General features: G+C 53.1%; 1 protein-coding gene across 2 annotated transcripts in view; it reads left to right on the forward strand.

Moving 5' to 3' along the window:
- Positions 1 to 6,526: 6,526 nt before the first annotated feature.
- The window catches only part of EXOC2 (exocyst complex component 2), a 225,791-nt gene continuing 214,902 nt past the window's right edge, over positions 6,527 to 17,415 (forward strand). The window contains exon 1 of one of the 2 annotated variants that reach the window (XM_055322773.1): positions 6,527 to 6,644. The gene's annotated coding sequence lies outside the window, so the exon portion shown is untranslated. Of the gene's footprint in view, positions 6,645 to 13,145; positions 13,166 to 17,415 lie in introns of those variants that run through there. The other variant, XM_055322774.1, reaches the window with a different exon arrangement.

Below are 17,415 nucleotides of genomic sequence, written 5' to 3' on the forward strand. Positions count from 1 at the left end.
CGTTAAATAAAGCAGATCGATGAAGCCCCACAGATCCAGGGTGTGAAAAAATGTTCAGAAGGAAAAGTAGGAATTCAATAAAAGCACAAAACTGAACATTCAATGCACATATTTTGCAGGATATAAATTTCCTCCTTATTACTTTACCTCACAGCTGGCCCCCGTGGTTGGCTTTGGCCTCCAACCACCTGGCCAGGAGCAAAGAGGCAAATCAGTTCACAGGGCGAGGGCTGAGGAGGTGTCCCAGGAGCAAGAAGTCAGGGAAACAGCAAAGGACCCGCCTCTGCCTCGAGGTCTGAGAAAGCCACCGGGTCCCCAGCGTGAAAATGAAGTGCCTTATGTGTAACAAGTTCAAGGAGAAAATATCTGGAGGGGGAAACTCCTGTAATCGGAGAGCGATACAATCGGCCTGATCCCCACCGCGGAAGCCCCCGACTCCCCGAGTGTCCTGTCCTGCCGGTGGCCAGATAAGGTCGCCAAAGAGAAGGCCCTTCCGCTCAGCCAAAACTCACTGCTCGATACTTGTTTGTTGAAAAGCAGAGCCTTGGGATTTTAGGGATTAGAGGGACTCTGAAACCTCTCCCACCCGGCCACCTTTAAAGGAATGAGGTAACTAGAACCCTCGGGCGGTCAAAGAACATATCCGATGGGGCCTGGCATCAGACGTGGCCCAGAAGGGGGGTGTCTGGACTCTCAGCGTCACTGCCCCATGTTCAGGGCGCGGGTATCTAAGTATCTCCTGACCCAGCAACCGGCAGGTCTGTAATCAACTGCTGAGTTCTCAGGAACCACGGCTATTTCTGTTTCTTTTAGTTTTTTACTGCTCAAACTGCACCAGGGGAGGGAAGAACAAGTTCCCGTTCAAGTCCATCGGCTATCCTCGACGTTATCACCTTTTTTTTGAGAGTTGGGTCAGAAAGGACAAACGTTCCGACCGCTGTCTGCAGCGTGACCTGGAGATGATCTCTGGCCTTGGTCCTTGGTGCATGCCTCGCCCCTGGTCCCTTAGGAAGCAGCATCGGGAGAGCTGGAAAGCCAGCGGGGGCAGGCCCGGGGTAGGGCCGCCTGCAGGGGGGCTCCGGGGAGGGAGACCCCTGGGACAGGCAGCTGCGAGCAGCAGGGATCCAGCCGCCGGCCCCGAGCACCCTGCACCCAGAGGCTGGGGACCCCTGGGGGCCTGCCTTCTGCACCTGTCAGGGTGGCGGCCACCAGCTGACAGCGGGGTGCGATCTACGGAAATGGGGGAGACGGCGCCCAGGGAAGCTGACACCCCTGAATCCCAGGTGTCATCCGAGGAATGAAGAGACTCTGATAGAATCGTGTCACTTGGGAACAAGATAAATGAGATAGGAAGTGGGGTGCTCAAGTGGCTGGGGGCATCTTGAACTGGAAGGAAGCCATGAGAAGTGCCCACAGGGCCTGCGGCCCACGGAGGCTGCTGCTCCTGCCCAGGTGGCCCAGGTGGCCCGTGGCCCAGCAGCTGCTCTGCTGCCTGTGGCCCACCTGATGGGCCGCAGCCACTGCGATGACATGCAGAGGTACCCGGAGCACACAGGCATGCCGGTGACCTCGAGGACACGACTGTAGGACCAAAAGCACACACACACACACACACACACACAGGCCCAAGGGAAGAGATGCCAGCCACCTGCTGCTGCCGGCGGTGCGGAGGGTGAAGACGCTGCCTTATGTGGCTCTGAATTCTCCACTCAGAGCCGACATTGGCCTCAGTTGCTGCTCACAGGACGTGGCCCAGGCCAGGCTGCTCCGAGCTGTGGGCCACCGTCGGGGAGGACCTGGCCGCGGAAAGGAACCACTGCATGCCTGAGCCCAGTGGCCCCTGCAGGTCGGGCCTCTGCCTGCTTCTGGCGGTGAGGGACCGGGGGCCATCTGTGCTCCTGCGCCAGGGGCACCCCACCTGGACCCCGCAGGGCAGCCCCAGGGGTGCGAGGCCTGCCCAAGCCCACATCCCCATGCACATCCACCCTGGTCACGGTGTTCTGAACAAACTGTGCCAAGAGCGAGCGAGAGGAAAGCACGAAGCTCTGCCTGCTGTGAAGTTGAGTGGACACAGTGGTGCCTCCGGACTTGCAGGTGTGCGGCCCTGAGGCCCACGGGGAACAGAGGCTCCCCCAGAGGCTTTGCTCAGGCCACACGCCAGGGGAGGCAGATGGAGACAGAGAAAGCCGGGGGCCTCCCTCCTCCAACAGGCCCAAGCCAGGAACTGCTGCAGCGGAGCTGCCTGAGGACATCCCGGGGGACCCATCCCTGGGGCCCCAAGTCGGAGGAGACGCTGGCCCAGGGCGACAAGCGGGTGGTCTTAGGCGGATCACGTCCTGCACTCGGGTATCATCGAGGTTTACACGTCCAGGTGTGCTCGTGTGTTGTGCCCTTGAGTGGTCGGTAAGCATGTTTCAGAATAGACAGTGGGCGACAGGCCTCTACCCCCGGGAAGGCAGGAGCAGAGAGGCTTGGTCCCCAGGCGTGTGGCCTCAGGGCTGGGTCCCTGCTGCCTATGACTTCGTGGTATCCTCAACGGGAGCCACCAGTGAAGGGCTTACAAGCTGGGAAAGAACAGGGCCTGAGGTGCTAAGACCTGGCAAGTGACTGCTGCTCTGGGGATTAGATTCTGTGCAAACGATGCTCCATCACAGAGCCATAGGCCACGTACCACGAAACACTCAGGGTGTTCCTTTATTTTTTTTTTAAGTTCATTTTTATTATTATTTTTATTTTTTTTATTCATGAGAGAGAGAGAGAGAGAGAGAGAGAGAGAGAGAGACACAGGCAAAGGGAGAAGCAGGCTCCATGCAGGGAGCCCAATGTGGGACTTGATCCCAGGACTCCAGGATCACACCCTGGGCCAAAGGCAGGCGCTAAACCCCTGAGCCACCCAGGGATCCCGCCAGGGTGCTCCTTTAATGCCAATATATACATAAATATATACACAACGGGGGCTGTGGGTGTCACACTGTTTCCTAAGACTGAAAGCAAAGGACTTTCATGCGTCAGAGTCGCTTTCTTTCTGTGGCTCAAACTAAATGTGAGGCAAAATGGAAAACACAAAAGTAATTTATTCGATGGCCTTGGGTTGCTGCAGCCTGCCTTCCCCCGCCTGTAATTCAGCGACAGTATTTGCTGCGCTTCTGTGGACGCTGCCCTGACATGTGTCACCCGGCTTCGCCCTCCAGCCCAGGACTTGAAGTGCGAGGAAAGAAAGCGCTTGGGGCGAGCGTCCTGTTGGCAGAAGGCTCTGTCCTCCCTGAACGTCCTCCCGCAGACAAGCCTGCAATTCCGCTCCTGCGCGCTGCCCGCACGTGGTGCGCACGTGGTCGGGGTGATGGCAGCATGTCCTGGCTCGGCTCCTGGCCGGCTCTGTGGTGCGCCTTGGGGGGGTGTAGCTGGAGAGAGGTTGGAGGGAACACATGGGGGGGAGGGGGAGAGGGGCCTGCAGGCCCTGGGGATGGAGGCCGCCTCCAGCGAGGTCCCCGGGCCCGAGGCGGCCCGAGGCTCTAGGCCCACCCCGTGCCCACCTGTGCGGCCGCCCGCATCTGGGCCAAGGAGCCCCCCCGGGGGTTCCAGGTTGCCCTGGGGCAGAAGCGGTGAGTGTTCCAGAGAGCAGCCCTCGGAGACCCGGAGACCCGAGGGCACGGTGAGGGTGGCGGGCGGCTCCTACGGCCTCCGCTGAGTCCAGCCGCAACGTGCGTGTCCCCTTGGGCCACACCGATGCCTCGTGGATGCCATGCACCACAGTTGCCTCCCTGCAGCAGGAGGGACCCCTCCCCTGTCACCGACCCCGGGCTTCACACCCCTCCCCCTGGCAGGTATGGCCTCAGCCTGCGGTGCTCGCCTCCCAAGCCCCCCGCCCACTGTGGGCCCCGGCTCCTGACCTCTGCACCACGGGGCTCACCTGGGTCCCCCCCCCCCCAGGCCGCAGCTCCTGACCCCTGCACCGTGGGGCTCACCTGGATCCCAACCCCCCAGGCCGCAGCTCCTGACCCCTGAACCCTGGGACTCACCTGCGTCCCGCTCCCCCAGGGCCGCAGCTCCTGAGCCCTGTACCCACGGGGCTCACCTGGATCCCCCCCTTCACCATGGGCCACAGTTCCTGACCTCTGCACCACGGGGCTCACCACTGGCTGCGGCCCTCCCCAGGCCCTGGCTCCTGACCCCTGCATCACCGGGCTCACTCACCCCTGGCTGACCCCCCCCCCCAGGCTGCAGCTCCTGACCCCTGCACCCTGGGACTCACCTGGGTCCCACTCCCCCAGGGCCACAGCTCCTGACCCCAGTACCCACGGGGCTCACCTGGATCCCCCCACCCCACCGCCATGGGCTGCAGCTCCTGACCCCTGCGCTGTCGGGCTCACCCCTGGCCGGGCCTCCTCACAGGCCATGGCTGCCATGCAGCCGCTTACTGTTATCCTGGGAAAGGTGCCGTGAGTGCCCTGAGTTCCAGAAAAAATTACTCCCTGTCCAATTTCATCCTGATGATGAGGGTAAGTTTTTGTTGCCTAAATGAGGAGAGACCTTTCAGTTTAATAGAACCTTCTATTCCCTGGCAGGGAGGGTACAGCCAAGGCCCCAGCCTGGAGACGACGCTATTATGGGAAATCCCGCTATTATCTGGTGAGGAGCCAGACAGTGATGCTGGCCAGGGCTCTGCGGGCAGGGGACACACCCCCAAACCCAGGATGTGTACCTGGGCCTGAGAAGTGAGCTTGCCCGGAGATGGCACAGGCCTCTGCAGCCGGCAGTGCACGCACTGCCTAGATGGGCCACCCCAGAGGGCCGCGGGTAGCTCCAGGCCTGCCCGCTGCTACATCGCCCACAGGCCTGCAGTACAAACACTGAACAGGGTGGTCAGGTCATTAAGGACCCCTCTGCCCTGGATGCTCCCTGGGGGGCGTTCACGTGACACACAGAAATTGGCCAAAGATGCATTTGTGTGAGGCACGGTCGGAGTTCTTAGAGCCACAGATGGCAACCCCTTCACCACCCTCGTGCCTCTGCCGCGCAGCTACCCTCCTTTCTGTTTAGCTGTAACTGGTTATTCCAACAGGCCTCAGACTTTTGGGAATGTCTAGACCAAAAGCAGACAGCGTAAAGTCATGTGGTCCCCATGCAGGCCACCTCCTCCAAGAACCTCGCCCCTGTGCTCAGCTCCACTCGTGTGCCTCTGGCTGCTTAGGGCCCTTCGGGGAATCCCTTCTGAGCCTGGAAGAGGCGTCTGATGTCAGTGGTTTGGGGCTCTCCTTATAGTGTGCAGTGGCTTTCGTGTGCCTACATATTGCCCAAACAGGGGCATTTTGGACAGTGAAAGGGGCTCTGTTGTTAGGCTGGGATAACAGACAAAGAACAGAGTTCTCTCAAGCAGAGTGGGACATGGGATCAGTTAACTTGACACCTTCTGTAGTCTGAGCGGCCAGTTCCAGGACAACCAGAACAACCCCTCTAAATACCCTGTCACGGGGGCTGAGACTCCACCGTCCTCCATAGCGATGTTTCTTTGCAGAGACTCCTTCGTTCTCTGCGACTTCCGCCTTGTAAAGCCGAGCCCTCAGTTACAACTGATTTCCTACTAGTTCTCTGTCCTGGCAGAGTGGCCCTAACAAACCCAAGCGCGTACTTGACCGCATCCATTTCAAACGTAGGGCTGCACGTCCCAGGACGGCTTTCAGCCCTGCCTGGAAGTCTTACATTTTCTTAGTCATGTGCTTCACAACATCAAGGACAGGGGTCTCATCCTTTCTCTTCACACCTCCCCTGCCTCCCATCCTCTGTCTTTACCGACGATCTTTACGCATCTTGTGCTAAGAAAGCAGAAGCAATCAGAAGGGCGCTCTCAGTTTTCCACTTTCCCTCCATCTCCACCACCGCCTCTTCAGGGCAGGCCGCAGACATTTCTGGCCTAGGCTGCTGCAGGCCCCCCTAAGGGGCAGTCTCTGTCCTCTCGCCCCGCCCCGCCGGGGTTCAGCCTCAGCCCGGCGAGATCCTGCAAAGGCGCGCCCCTGGCCAATGCCCTGCACCGCCACGGCCCATGGAGGTGCTCCCCGCCTTTGACGTCACCAGTCACCAGCTCTGGGGACCCTCCAGGTGGCAGCCTGGCTGTCTCCGCCACGACCTCGGACGGCCCGTGACCTCGGTGCGGCCCCTGGCCTCCCAGCGCCTGGGTGGCAGCTACAGCCACCTGCCCGGCGCCGAGCCCGGACGGACGAGTGTCATCCTGGGTCCTCCTTGCGTGACCCCGGGGCTACCCTGGGGCCCTCGGGCGGCGTCCTCCACGCCCGGCTCCGTTCCAGCTGCACCCCACAACCCTCCGCCGAGCCAGCCAGCCCCGCAGCCCCGCAGCCCGACAGCCCCGCCCTAGCCCCGCCCCTGCCCCGCCCCTGCAACCCCGCAGCTCCGGCCCCAGCCAACTGGGCCTCGGCCCCGCCCCCGGCCCCGCCCCCAGAGAGCCGGCCCCGCCCCTCGCGGGGAGGCTGGGCCATCGAGGACTCGGTGCTCGACTACCGGGCGGATCGACGGCGTCGGCGCTCCCGGCGGGCGGAAGTGAGGGCGCGGGCGGGGGGGCGGCGCCCGGATCCGTCCGCTAGAAGCGCCGGCGCGTTGCGGTGGGGGCGTCGGGGCGGCCGCGGCGCCAGGTACGTGCTGCCTGCGGGCCCCGGGGGCGGGGGCGGCTCCCGGAGGGCGGGGGTGGTCCGCCGCCGCGGGGCCCGCCTCCTGCGCTGCTGCGGGGCCCGGACCCTGAGCCCGAGAGCGCGGCGCCGTGTGTCCCCCCGGGGCCCGGGCACCTGCTGGAGGCCGGGGGGGGGGCCCGACCCGCCAACGGCCGGGGCACCTGCTGGACCTCGGAGCCCCTCCCCCACCTGCCCTGGCACCTGCTGGACCCCGGAGCCCCTCCCCCACCTGCCCGGGCACCTGCTGGACCCCGGAGCCCCCACCCCCACCTGGGCACCTGCTGGAGGCCCACAGCCCCACCCCTCGACCTGCCCCGGGCACCTGCTGGACCCCGGAGCCCCTCCCCCACCTGCCCCGGGCACCTGCAGGACGCCGGAGCCCCTCCCCCACCTGCCCGGGCACCTGCTGGACCCCGGAGCCCCTCCCCCACCTGCCCCGGGCACCTGCTGGACCCCGGAGCCCCTCCCCCACCTGCCCCGGGCACCTGCTGGACCCCGGAGCCCCTCCCCCACCTGCCCCGGGCACCTGCAGGACGCCGGAGCCCCTCCCCCACCTGCCCCGGGCACCTGCTGGACCCCGGAGCTCCCACCCCCACCTGGGCACCTGCTGGACCCTGGAGCCCCCCACCCCCCGCCCCCACCCCGCCCGGGCACCTGCTGGACCCCGGAGTCCCCCCCGCCCCCCCCCACCCCGGGCACCTGCCGGTCCAGAGCCCTAACCCACTGCCCCTCGAGTACCGGTGGTCGCGGTCCACATCCCCTCGTGCCGCGCAGTCGTTACCGTGCCAGGTGGGAGAATTTATTGGCGGAGAGCGGGTGTGAAGCCGGGTTGCTACGTTGCTTAGACTGCATCGCGTACAGGTGCACCGAGCCTCGTCTGGGCGCCTTTGTTCGCTGTTCTAAGCCTTTACATTTACTGCCGGATTTAATCCCCTCAAGAGGTAGCTGCTCTCATATCCCCACTTTACAGATGGGGAAGCGGAGCCCGCAAGGTGACGAAGCTGGTGTGTAGTTCCGCAGCCTAACTTAACCTTTGACACCATCCCCGAGTTTCCAGGCCTGCACAGCCAAGCACAGGGTCATCTCTTACTGAAGCCTGTGACGCTTTACCCGGTATCCTAAGATTTTGTGAATAGCTTTCCAAGAAACAGTTCTTGAAAAGCTTGTCTTTAAACGGAAATACACTATTCTTAATTGGTAATTAAGAATTATAATTATGAGAATTATAATTATATGGATCTCAATTATAATTATGAGAAAATTTCTTTTTTTTAATAATTCTGAGTAAATTTATAAGGAGAATTTTTTTAAGATGTTATTTATTCATGAGAGATACAGAGAGAGAGGCAGAGACCCAGGCAGAGGGAGAAGCAGGCTCCCTGCAGGGAGCCCGATGGGGGACTCGATCCCGGGTGTCCAGGATCAGGCCCTGGACCGAAGGCAGGTGCTAAACTGCTGAGCCTCCCCGGCTGCCCTATAAGGAGAACTTTCAAAAATACTTAAGAATGAGCCACAGCTCAGTTAAATCCTTGGGATGCGCTATGTTGAAAAGCTAGTTCTACCTGAGTTTGTGTGGCTCAGTCTCCTAATATATAATAATATTTTATCTATAAAAGTTAGCATATTTTGGCCAGGCTTTGTGTCACTGCCTCTACTAACAAAGAAACTAGAAGCCAAAAGTTTCCGGAGGATCATCTGTGGGTTAAAAGTTGTTAACTCAAGGGGTCGTAATAAAAGTTGTTAACTCAAGGGGTCGTAATAGAGGATGATGTGTGCTTGCTACTCAGATGTTCTCTTCTGTTTACATAGCAGAGAAGCAGAGGATCCCCCAGCATAATTTGGAATAACTCTTGGAGGTTTCAGAAATTTCTTTTTTTTTTTCGTATCAAACATTTGATTGTACTGAATATAATTTTGGACTATTACTTTTGAAAAGATGATTAAATTTTCATTCATTCCTCTAATATTTGCGAGCCTGTTATGTATGAATCTTAATGGGAAATGAAACTGGTGTATTCAAAAAATTTTGCAGAGGCATTCTTCTAATAAAGGACTTTGGATGATTTCTAGTGTCCTGGCAGGATAAGGCCAGTTTTATAGTTAGTCTTTTAAGTACTTTTCCCACCCATTTTTCGATTTATTCATGTTTACGTAGTCTTTTAAGTACTTTTCCCACCCATTTTTCGACTTATTCATGTTTACGTAGCCAGGATCCTAGCGCAGCACCTACCGCACTGCAGGAGTATAAACGTTTATTGAGTGGAGGAGTTTTAGGCCAGTGCCGAGTAGAGAGTATTTTGGAATTGACGGGCATGGGAACGAACGTTGATCAGTCTGCTAAGCAGAAGGCCAGGACGGTGAGGAGCGTGTCCACGGATCTCCTGGAGCGCCTGCTGAAACTGCACGGTAGTCCTGTGGTTATTATCACACGGTTCAGTGTATGTTTATGTTAATTTAAAATAATTATTCTCGATACAAACACACAAACTTAAAGTAATTGCAGGGAAATATGACTCCCGAAGCTCTGTGACACTCATAGTCCTCCTTGGCCCTCAGTGTGAAAGTTACGGCGTCAAAGCCACCATTGATTGGTCTGTGAGCTACCACCCACCTGCTACGCAGCTCGGGCTCCGCCTCTGGTCCTCAGTGTCCTCTTTCCTGTAACCACGTTATCTGTAAGAGCTCTTCCCTGGTTTGAACGTTTCTAGCTTAGTGATTCCTGCAGCCAGCTAGCACTGTTATATCCATGTGCTGTCCTAGGGGCTATAGCTATTATTGGTATTTACATAATCTGTCAAAAGGCAAAGTAAGTTCTGGCTGGACGGGGGTTAGCCTTGGTCATTTTTGCGTCTCCCAGTTTTACATATGCCTGGCACATTAGAAATAAAATATTAGGCTGGATTCAGAGGGGGCAGTTTTTCGCTCTCGATTGAACAATAGCTAAGAACTTGACTATATATCAAGTGTCCGTACAGCAGGAATTCAGATGGGGGAAGTTTCTGTTGGAGTTGGATAGAGGTCAGTCCTTGATGGGAGCATCTGGCCCTTCGTGGGGAGGGCACGGGAATATCTGGGTGATACACCAAAAACAAAGGCCCACAGGCTGGTAAGTAAGTGCGTTTTGGATTATGGAGTGCCTTGGGGGTAGGGCAGAGGAGTTCGGAACTGATTTTTTTATGCATTCCTCCCCTCCAGGAGAACTGTATTAGACTTGCTCAAAAGCTTCACGAGCATTCTTTAACTTGATTCTGTCGGGAATGTTTAAGATGACCAGCTGGATGTGGTGCATCCCAGTCTTGATTCTGGTTTTGATTTTAATCATTCCTTCTACTTACCGTTTCCTTTTTAAGTCTGGGAGCCAGTCGTGGAAAAAACAGTGGACACTGGGGTTTAGGAAACGTGGAATGTGGTTAATTAGAGGGGAAGCTGCATAAGGTGGATCCAAGCAGGCCCCCAGTGGTGCCTGGCACCAAGCGGGCGTTCAGTAGTCCTTGTGCAATGACGAACGGGTTCTCCCTTTGCTACTTGCTGGCTGTGCTGCTCTTGGCAAGGTTGGCTCATAGTTTCATCCGTGAGGTTTGATGAAATTTTTGAGGCCTTTTCCACTTGATATTGGCGGGTGTATGATTTTTAACTTCCATTGTTTTATAATTTTACTGAAAGACAAGACAAGACTAAAAGTCAGGAATATTTGGTTTTAGTTTAATTTTAATGAAATCCCCATGTGATTGACATGATGTGTATCTGGGTAAATGAGAGTCTCAGCAGGAATCAGAATTCATGCCAGATGGTTCACATAAGGAGGTTTTAATAAAGGGACTACTTGGCGGAGGTGTGGGCGAGGTTAGGTGACAAATAAGGGGTAGTGAGGCCCAGAGAGAAACCGACCAGTGTGAGGAGCAAGAGGACAAACTGCAGCCTGCTGGGAGCTGGGGCCAGAGGCTTCCGTGGTGGGGTGGGGTGGGGTGGGGGGCAGGACTGCAGCGCCCCCACCCCATACAGGTCCACTGCCAACTGTCTCTCTCCTTCCTAGCAGATTTCTTAGATAGGTGTTGATACTCCGTTTCTAACTCACCCCACTGCTTTCTGGTTTCAGTACCCATGATTCTATTGAAGGTCAAGGGCATCCATGACCTCCTTGTTACAAAATCTTGTTCTTATCATTTCCCCAGTATAGTGCTTGGGACATAGCAAGTCTTAATAAATATTTGTTTTGACTGAACGAACAATCTGAGGGTTCCCCTATTCCAGATTTCAGTTTATCTATGTCTTTTTTTTTAATAAATTAATTTTTATTGGTGTTCAATTTACCAACATACAGAATAACACCCAGTGCTCATCCCGTCAAGTGTCCCCCTCAGTGCCCGTCACCCATTCACCCCTACCCCCCGCCCTCCTCCCCTTCCACCACCCCTAGTTCATTTCCCAGAGTTAGGAGTCTTCATGTTCTGTGTCCCTTTCTGATATTTCCCACACATTTCTTCTCCCTTCCCTTATATTCCCTTTCACTATTATTCATATTCCCCAAATGAATGAGAACATACACTGTTTGTCTTTCTCCGATTGACTTACTTCACTCTTAACAAGGAATCCGGCACTGTCCTCTCTTGAGATGCTAGGTGACCAATCTCTGTATAGATCCCAAATCTTCTTGATGACTAAACAAAGATAGAAATCAATTTTATTTGATAATGACTCCTTCAGTGTTGGCTATATGATTTTTCTGAAAAACCAAACACCAGGACTTTTTTTTTTTTCTGAAAAATTATGTTTTCTAAGATATCAAGAACTAGTGTTTTGTTCACCCAATGTAAACCTAATAAACAGGGAATGGTAAGGGACATGAGTACAACTGGCAATAGATGGAATGAATAATGCTATGCCTTTACATGAACTACTCTTCCTTCTTTAAGTAGTGTATCTTCTTTGTAATTCTTGGTTTTTTTTCTGTTTTTGCAGAGTGATAGAAAAGGGGGTGGATCTGCACTGGCCTATTTCATTTTCCGTATGTCATCAATATCTGCTGGCCTAAGTTAGAGAACCAGCCGCCTTTAGGCCTAACAGCTTTTGGCTTTGAGTTGTAGTGAAGGTGGTTGTCCTTTGCCAAGACTTAGCCTGCTAAGACAAGAGATTTTATAGTTTGTGGAAAATAAAGAAGGATACTTTTAATTAATTATGCATTTAAAAAAAAGATTTTATTTATTTATTCATGAGAGACACACAGAGAGAGGCAGAGACACAGGCAGAGGGAGAAGCAGGCTCCCTGTAGGGAGCCAGATGCAGGACTTGATTTCAGGACCCTGGGATCACGCCCTGAGCCGAAGGCAGACACTCAACCACTGAGCCACCCAGGCACCCCAAGAAGGAGATTTTTAATTAACTCTTGTAATGAAGATGAAATCCAGTGCTTGTTTTAGATTAGCTGGGTACTCAAGTATTTATGTAATAGATTAGTTATGTGGGAGCTCTGGAGAGCCAAATTGTCAGGCTTATATACTTATATACTATCTTGCTTCCAGTCTTCTTTCTTAGTCCTTTCTGTACATTCCTTCCCTTTTAATCCCAAACATTACAGCAGGAGTGAAGGTATTTTTCATATATATATATATATGTATATATATATATATATACATATATATATACACACACACATATATATGTGTATATATATATAAAATAGGTATTTTCCATATATATATGATATTGTAAAGTGCCATTTATCATTTGTATTTTTAAAATCATTGGTTTTTTTCCCCAAAAGAATTAAAGCATAAAAACTTATGTCTAAACTTAAAAACATGGTATGTTTAAATTATAGTTTGTTTGTGAGTGATGAAGGAAAGAAGAGCTGGGAAAACAGGGATGCTTTATTTATGTATTTGTTCAGTCCGTCCTTTCTGCAGATATCCCTTCTGAGACCAGTGAGTCTTAGCACAATGTATACCCTACATATCCTTTCAGATTTGTGCATGACTATATTTTTTGTTGACCACGGTTTTGAGATACAGCAGGAGAGAGATGATTAATTTAGAAAGCTGGATGGAAGAGTTCGTGACTGTGTCTCTGAGACCCGTCCCACCCTGTGCCCTTAGATGGTAAAATGCGTGGCTGTGCTGAGATAACTTGACCTTGATCCTGCACAGGAAAAGTAGAGTCTGAGTTTACAGAAAACTGAAGGAAATAAATTACCATTCTTTAAAACCCTTTTCCAATATCTCTAGGAGGTCCCTCTGGGGTTAGCTCAGCCCAACCCCAAGAGGCAAGTCTGTTCTAGGATAGGTTGAACCTGACTCAAGGCGGATGTGGTGAATTCTATATTTGGTTCTGTTGCTGGGTGGCCTGAGAGTCTAGTTGAGTGTAATTTAATTGTTGAAATGCTCTAGGCAGCTCTAGAGTGAGATTTTTCTGGAGTCCTTTGGATCCATGATGGCTCTGGACAGGATAAGGTGCTGCTTAAATGTTATATGTGCAGAATTGGCTGAAATGTAGGTGGGGTTGGGTTGGGGTCTTGAGATTCTGTTTGTGATTTGTTCCTTGGTGATGCTAGTTTGAGTAGCATGGGGAGGGGTAGAGTTTGGGGGAGGTTCTTTCTTTTCCTTTTTTTTTTTTTTTTTGGCTATTATTTTTTATAGAAGACTTTCACTTTTCTGTGGCCCGATCTAGGCAAATAGTGCTTTAACATCAGGCTTTCCTTGACCTATTTGGTGAAGGTTCTCCAAGTCTTAAGTGTTATCAGAAGTTTTGCCACTCTAACTCTTGGTCTTCTCCCTTTAGCTGGGCTGAGCCAAGCCTCTGGGGACTGGACAGAGCAAGATACCGGATTACTTGTTTTCCTCACATTTCTTGGTAGCTACTAAAATCAGCAAAATTCGTCTTTAATAATTAGTAAAAAAAAAAAGTCAATAATTGTAAAGCTAGTTTTGTGTTTCCATTTTTGTTTCTTTTTTCCTAATATTACAGCTACTAGTTATTTTTTTTAAATGTATTTTTAGTCTGAAGTTCTGTAAAAAGCTTTTATTTCACCAGTAAATATTTTGGTACATTAAAGGTCGTGTCACAATGAAATATGGGAAAATCATAAAATTAGAATTTTCTGACCTTTGTTGCAGAAGCACTTCATGCTCTGCGCTTCGTTAAAAGAAAAGAGGCAGGTGGATTAAAAGTAATAAAATATAAATCTGAAAGAAAATGCATTTATCGTGGCCAAGTTTGAAAAGGGTGCTGCCTGTGTTCTCTAGGGTTTTGATGGATTCTTGTCTCATGTTTAGATCTTTCATCCATTTGGAGTGTATCTTTGTGTATGGTGCAAGAGAGTGGTCTAGTTTCATTCCTCTGCACGTGGCTGTCCAGTTTTCCCAGCACCATGTATTGGAGAGACTGTCCTTTTCCCAGTGGAGAGTCTTTCCTGCCTTGTGGAATATTAGTTGACCATAAGTTGAGGGTCCACTTCTGGGTTCCCTATTCTGTTCCATCGATCTGTGTGTCTGTGTCTGTGCCAGGACCGCACCGTCTTGATGGCCACAGCTCTGTAGCACGACCTGAAATCCGGGATGGTGAGGCCCCAGGCTCTGGTTCTCTTTTTTAATATTCCCCTGGCTGTTCGGGGTCTTTTCTGATTCCCCACGAATCTTCAGATGATTATGCTGTATGTTGGTAAATGGAAGTCCAGTAAAGCAATACACGCGCGGAAACAGGGAAATGCCTTCCCTTAAGTATCTATTGCACATTTTAAGAGAAGGTGGCCCTCGTGTTTGTTGTGAGGAGTGGCGTCCTAGTGCAGGGTCCTCGACCTGTGCTGGGTGGGGGTTAACCGATGTTAAATGCGTGCTTTGTTGTCCCTGTGTAAGGGCGCCCCCCCGCCCCCCCCCCGCGGTGGCGGCTGGGGGACCCTGCGTGCGAGCCGGCTCGGCCTGCGGGCCTGTGTGGTCTGGGTGTGTGGTCCGCGCCCCGCCCGCCGCCCGCCGCCCGCCGCCGCGCCGCTGCAGCCCCGGCCCCGGCCCCAGGCGCCGCCTTGCTGGGCTCCCAGCGGTGGGCGGGGCTGCGGGGGCTGCGGGGGGGGGGGGGGGGGCGCGCTCCTCGGGGCTCCCCTCCCCCGCGGCTCCCCGCAGCTGCAGGGCTCGCAGCAGCCCCTGGGGGGCGGGGGGCTCCTGGGGCTGCCCTGCGGGGGTCCTCTCGCGGCTGCTGGGGGGGGGGGGACGCGCAGCACACACGCTAAGGGCCGGGCCGCGTGGACGTGCCTTCGGAGGGGGGAAGCTCCCAGCAGACCCGCGTCACACTAAGGACGCGCGGCCGGGAGAGGGGCCTGGGGTGGAGAGGGGCCTGGGGTGCGGGGCTCGGCGGGGCCGCCCGCCTTCCGCGCACAGGAGCGCCCCTGCCTCCGCCCGCGCCCTGGCTGCTCTCCGTCTCGGGGATAAACAAACAAGATCTCAAGGAAACGGATAAGTAAAGAGCCTGGGGGTTGTGCGACGGCCCCTCGAGTCAGCCACCTCGACAGGACCGACAGGACCGACACAGGACCGACCGACGGGCGGAGGCTCGGGGACCCGCCCGCCCGCCCTCCTGCCGGCCCGGCCCGGCCCATCGCGGGGCCCCGCCGAGGCCGCTCGGCTCACGGCGAAGGTCGGCGCAGGGGACGGGACGCTCGACCCGGTGGTGTGAATCCAGGACGGGCTTTTTGTCTAGTTCTTTTATTACACGTTAGCACGAGTGTCCCGATTTCATTCTTCTGTCCCTCGGAACATTCCTGCTGAGACGGCCAAGCGCCTTGTTACTGAAGCCAGCGCCGACCTGCCCCGTCCCCGTCCCCGTCCCCTGGGATTTGCACCGTTGACCTTCATCACTTCCCGGCCGTCTTCCTCGCGGTCCTGCCCGAGCGGAGCTGCGGTCCCTGACAGGTTGCCCAGGACTGCAAAGCCCAGGCCCGATGCTTCCCAGAAGAGTTCACACATGCAGCCCACGGTGGCTCCACTACTTCCGTTATTTGTCACTATTTCATTACTGTTAAGCCGGAGTTTCAGTAAATGGGCTCAGTGTCCGCACCGGGAAGGTACAGTCTTCCCTGCGCCCTGGTACCCCTCAGTCCGCGCCAAGGCCGTCTTTACCCTCCTTTGATCTTAAATCACAAGACTTGAGGAATTTAAGTACTGTCAATTGCTTTTTCTTTTTTCTTTTTTTTTGCTTAATTGCTATCATTCTTGTGTTTCTTCTTGTGTCCATTTTTGGTGGTTCTCTGCAGTGAAAATGATAATCTAACACTCAAGAATTCAGTAGCAAAATTAGTCTACTGACAACGTTGTGCAACCGTCACTACTATCTAACCCTGGAACGTTTTTCTCCAAAAGGAAACCTTGAACCCACTATCAACCCTTTGCCATTCCCCTTCCTCTGGGTATCACTAACCTACTTTGACTTCACGGGTTAACTTATTCTGAACTTCATGTAAATGCAGTCATATACTGCGTGACATTTATGTTGTTTATGGCAGAATATGTGCGTAGTGTCAGTCATTATGTCGTACCCGACAAGGGAAAATTCTATAGAGAGAGCACTGTTAAGTGATGGGTATGGTCAAATAAACATTACAAATAGGATGAACTTCTGTTTCAGAAACTCAGAAATATTAAACAGGAACTGTGAAATGTTCTAGGCTTGTGTTTGGTAGAAATGCCATGTGTGTACTGTCTGTCAGTCACCCGGGCCTTCCTTGCAGCAGTCAGCAGCCACCTATTCCAGCCTGTCGTGAACTGACCAATGTCATTGCTAACGGGCTTTTGAAATTTGATCTAGAACTCTGAAAGGATAAATCTTGATTGAACCAGATCCCTCCAGTCCCGTCTTTGCTTTTATCAGGCTAAATCCTCCAGGAGTGAACAATGAACAGGAAAAACAGTAGGATTTTGCTCTATGTAACTGAAGTGGCAATTGGCCTCAGCAGCAGTTAATTCTCTTTCAAGGGCAGAGAAACTGTCTCTCAAGCTACAGCCCTTTGCAGCATTTTAAAAATAGCATTTTTAAATGCATATTTGTTGAACACAAGTTCATCTTTAAATCTAAGACAAAAATTCTCTTCACTTGGACTTTTCATTATTTAGAATCGAAAAGTAAAATCTTTTTACATATTTTCAGTTCTGCTCTTTTTTTTTTAAGATTTTATTTATTCATGAGAGATAGAGAGAGAGAGAGAGAGAGAGAGAGAGGCAGAGACACAGGCTGAGGGAGAAGCAGGCTCTGTGCAGGGAGCCTGACGCAGGACTCGATCCTGGGACTCCCAGATCCCGGGCCGAAGGCAGCGCTAAACTGCTGAGCCACCTGGGCTGCCCCTGCTCTTCTTTCTTATGTATAGATTTTGACAATTGAAAAGTCAAACTTAAGTCAGTTTTGGCTTGGTTTTCACAGAAATGAAAGATGGTTGAAAAATATGTATTTTGGGGCACGTGGCTGGCTCAGTGGTTGAGCCTCTGCCTTTGGCTCAGGTCCTGATCCTGGGGTCTTGGGATCGAGTTCCGCATTGAGCTCCCTGCCTGCTTCTCCCTCTGCCTGTGTCTCTGCCTCTGTCTGTGTCTCTCATGAATAAATAAACAAAATCATTAAAAAAATTTTTTTTAAAAAAGTGTTTTTCTAGGGCAAAGAATTATGAAAGGTACAACGAGTGCTCGCTTTGGCAGTACATACACTAAAATATGAAAGGTGCAACAAATTTTGATAGACATTTAAAATATTTTTTGGAAAAGGATAC

This window comes from Nyctereutes procyonoides, unplaced genomic scaffold, assembly GCF_905146905.1.
Source record: "Nyctereutes procyonoides isolate TBG_1078 unplaced genomic scaffold, NYPRO_anot_genome, whole genome shotgun sequence".
NCBI classification, from domain to species: Eukaryota; Metazoa; Chordata; class Mammalia; order Carnivora; family Canidae; genus Nyctereutes; species Nyctereutes procyonoides.